The sequence below is a fragment of the Homalodisca vitripennis genome, chromosome X, assembly GCF_021130785.1.
Source record: "Homalodisca vitripennis isolate AUS2020 chromosome X, UT_GWSS_2.1, whole genome shotgun sequence".
Classification (NCBI taxonomy): Eukaryota; Metazoa; Arthropoda; class Insecta; order Hemiptera; family Cicadellidae; genus Homalodisca; species Homalodisca vitripennis.
Genome location: NC_060215.1, coordinates 95,831,843 through 95,836,334, shown reverse-complemented (window position 1 = coordinate 95,836,334; position 4,492 = coordinate 95,831,843).

Below are 4,492 nucleotides of genomic sequence, written 5' to 3'. Positions count from 1 at the left end.
TTTTTACAGACTTAAAAAAACGTGTCCTAGTGCACTAGTGCATATGGAAAAGACCTAGGGACGTCATATCTGTATTCTGAAATATCCATTCAAAATTGGAGAAATAAATCAGACACTCTTTAAAAATTCAAAATTACATGCCAGATGCATTGGGGTTGTTTGCCTAAAGACATAGTCAGCCTCTAACAAGGAGCCTGAATTGGCTCTCATATGCGACGAGCTTCATCTAGATGTTCTCGTCATACATCGTATTAATCCTGACCCATGGGATTTAAAAAAATTGAGAATCCTGAATTGGCCTATTACTTTATCCAAAAACAACATAGGGTGAGACGGTATTTTAAGAGGTTCGATATCAATCAAGCTTCCTGGGGTTAGCTGCAACAACGAGCTGGACTTTAAAGCTATCAAAATTAAAATGTTCTCAAATTCGCACGATAAAATCATAATCGTTGGCCTTTCCAGATCACTCAATGAATGTAGTAACATTATTTTCGAAATAATTTGATTATCTTATACATTTTTCGGATAAAAATGTATAAAATTATAACTGACTATCCTAATACTAATCTACTGGACTATACCTGCCCCCTTACCCAGCGACTGCGCGATTTATACACTTGTATTTACTCTTATGTCTTCACTTGGTATGTGAACGCATCAACTCGAGTGACTGCAAGTTGAGTACAGCCAACAACAACGTCATCACTAATTTGACAAATATCTATCTCTGTACTGAACGTCTCTAATCGTTTCGCACAGAAGGTGCGTAAGGTCACTAAGTGCGTAACAATCCATTACTTCAGCATTTAAAATGGTATTCGACCACAAAATGTTCTAGATATTTTGAATAATGTATTAAGGCGTGAATCTGGCTTTTTGAAAGGTTTGGGATTAATGCTTTAGGCATTCGACAGTTGATTGAGGGTTTATTGGGAAACCTCTTGCCCTTTTACAAAAGCAAAGCATTAATAAAAGAACAATTCTAGATTATGAGTGTAATCTTCATCTAAGTAGGAAAGAAAATCTGTTATTGAATTTATATAACATTTAGTAAGAAACGCTAAACAATTTTTCATCATAACTTTATATTTAAAAGAATTATAGGTGCTGATATCAATGCTATCGATAAAATATGTAATATCTGGGAAAAAAGTATTCAAAGAAGCTGGATGATCATAAATAGCTCCACAAATTAAAAATGTTCTTCAGCAAAAGTATGTCAAATGAAAATTAACAATCAGAAGAATTTGATTAAGGGCCCTATAGGGGTGGCGCAGGAATTCAATGGATTTGTTCTGCCGTTGCTCCACATCCGTTAAGTAAACCACAGTTATCCAGGTATTGGTAGAAATTCCGTATCATCCATTGCATTGACATCTATTGACGAGTGATAAGGGGACTGTTGTCACAAAAATCTTTGATATAATGGTATATCAGTGTGGTTGCTAAAACGTTGCTCCTAGAACATATTGTCACTACTGAGAACATTAATCAATGGTCGTTACCACAAAGGAATTTTTCCACCAATGCTGAAAACAATCATCCCAGTGTATAAACATACTATCCTTACGTAGCAACTATCGTTCAATTACATGAGCAATATGATTGAAAATGTCTTTCTAGGGAGATGACGTGTTCCAATTCTTAGCACTCAAACATTTGGTTTCATGAAGAATTAGTTAACAATTAATGCGTTAAAAAACCTTTTCGATGCGGTTGTCGATGGATTGGAGAAGCAGAAGGAACAAGTGCTTAGCGTTTTTCTCAACCTCTTTAAGGCTTTTGACTGTGTGCATCACATGACATCGCTGCTAGTGATTAGGGACTAGTGGTGTTTGTGGTCCATCACAAGAGTAATGGAGTAGTAGATCAGTACGCTGACTACAGGACTCACTGTATTGAAGGTAAATTAATCCAAGAAATACAGTTTTTTGGATTCAAGTACTTAAAGTCGTTTTCCATCCAGTACTTTTCTAGGCTGGGCCTTGAATCAAACCATTAAAAAACACATTTATTACAAATTTGTCTTCGTCAACATAAATAGAAAACACAACCGTCGGTATTTTAGTATAACGATCTATTAAGTATACAGTTTCCACAAAAATGTTGTTAACAAGTGACCATTGGTTAGCCAAGAAATAGCATTGGATTCACTACACTGGGGCTAGAGGCCGAGACAACTTTCTAATCAAACAACTTAGGACAGCAGCATTTGCCAATCTACTGACTCAAATTTATATCAAGCTAATTAATAGACTTCCCGAATGTATCAAACAAACACAAAATCCAAACCATCTTCGGATTCGATTAAAGTGTTATTCTAGTAGCTAATGCGGTTTACTTGATTGACGAGTTTATGGAAAGTGGCTAGGAAATCTAATTGGCATTGATGCTAAAGACTGCCCAATTCTGGATCTAATATCATGGTTGTTACTTAAGCTGTAAGTTTGTGAGTGAGTACGAACTGTTCGGTGAAGTTGATTTAAAGTATGATTTTTCAATACGATGTACAATTGACAAACTGCAATAAATCATTATTATTGCTATTATTATCTCTTTTATCACCCTCTAAACTAAAGTTCAAGATTTCAGGATTGTGGAAGCCAAAGAGATATAATTTGAATGTTTTGTGGTTTTTGCAAACATGTATATCGTTATGTCTTTAAGAGAATATTAACCTAAGATAAATTTATGCCCCCAGACTCACTAATTAAACAGTATATTTCCACAGTCTCGGGGAATCTAAATAATATCTATAACTGTTCAATATAGTTATCATTCCTCTACAGTAAAATAAAGGAAAAAATACCATGTAGCAAATATTAGAACTATAAACTTTGTTTTTAGTTAGGTAGATGGAATGTTATTTTAAAAAGTTTAAATAACATTAAAATGTTACTCATAAAGTACATTTTCGAATCGTTTTTTTTTTACAAAAATTATAGTATATGTTAAATATTTCCGAAAAATGAAAAATATATTCTCAAACTTCTATACAGATTTAAAGCATAATAACGATTGAATAAAAGCAACAAAATGCACTCATACAGTAATTAAAAAGTAAAATTTACAAAGATACGTAAATAAATACAGTTATTCCTTTATTTAATTAATTGTTACTTAATTTATTATTATTATGACGTAAAGATAGTATTTATATATAAATTCATATATATATATATATATATATATATATATATATATATATATCATACTTATTTATGTCAATATTGCGAACAAATATTTACATTTTTACAACGCTCCAATTTAGTTTTGAGGTAGAAAACTTATTTTGTAACAAATAATAAATTTACTAAATATTCTCATTATTTAGGATATTTTAACAACCGATTGTATTGACCTTCTATCTTAACAATGATTCTGAATCGTAAAGAATGTTCATTGTTTTTTGTGGTGCGCGTAGGTTTAATTGTCTCACTATCTACGTGGTGGTAAAACCGTAACAGGAATGAGTCAGACGTGATAATTTATACGAGTTTGGTCGATGCGTCCACAGCGATAGGCAGCAGTAATGACTGAAACTGGGGTTTTCTAGTGACTCTCGAACAAATACTAGTATTGAATTCGTTTTATTTTTTATTGTGTTTGGGTAATTAACCAAACCTGTTTGCATCGTAGAAGCATATATCTCTAAGAGGACTTTTCCTTCAGAAAAAAATCGATCCCCGGCCTGATAGTTTTAATGGGACTACAATCCTTCAATATTTTTCCATTTCAACACCTACCAAAAATAGAGCATCTAACAACCGAATAATGTCTTAAAGGAAATTCCTTTATCGTTTTCACTAAAAACTAGGTTGGTTGCTTTTAAAATGCAAACTACCTCTCGGCTTGTGGATTGCACGATACAATTATCTGAACTGTACGTTTACAGAAAAACAAATCCAATAGGTCTCCATGAAATTATGTCAATTATTTAAGCTAACTTACGTATTTATCTCATAAGTTTCTGAGTATGCAGCACCTTCAGTAATAGTGTATAAATAAAGTATATTCAGTGTAATTATTCGATTAAAATTAAACGGTTATATGTTTTATTTCTATTAATATAAATAGTAGTATTAAGGTGTTGTATTTAAACACCTTTTCCAATAAAGTATTGATGATGCGTTTTGTCATCGTTTTCATCAGTAAACTCTGCTTTAAATTTATCAAGCATTAAAAAAGGTTCTTTATAAGTTTTGATCAAGATATTCAATGCGACTTAACATATTTAATATTTGTTTGAACACATATATTTTTATAAGATAAATCTTGAAATATGTGATATAAAACGTGGAAACGGCTATAAGACCCTAGGGTACTGACACTTCCAAGTCTCTACATGTTAGAGGTAATTTTGTTGTGTAAATAGAACCTTGGCGTCGAGCAGGCGGGGTGGTGGTGGTGAGAGGGGTGGGGAACTTACGAGAGAGATGTTACTGTTCGCTAACCTTCACATTGGCTTATCCTCTACGAGTACTCGAGT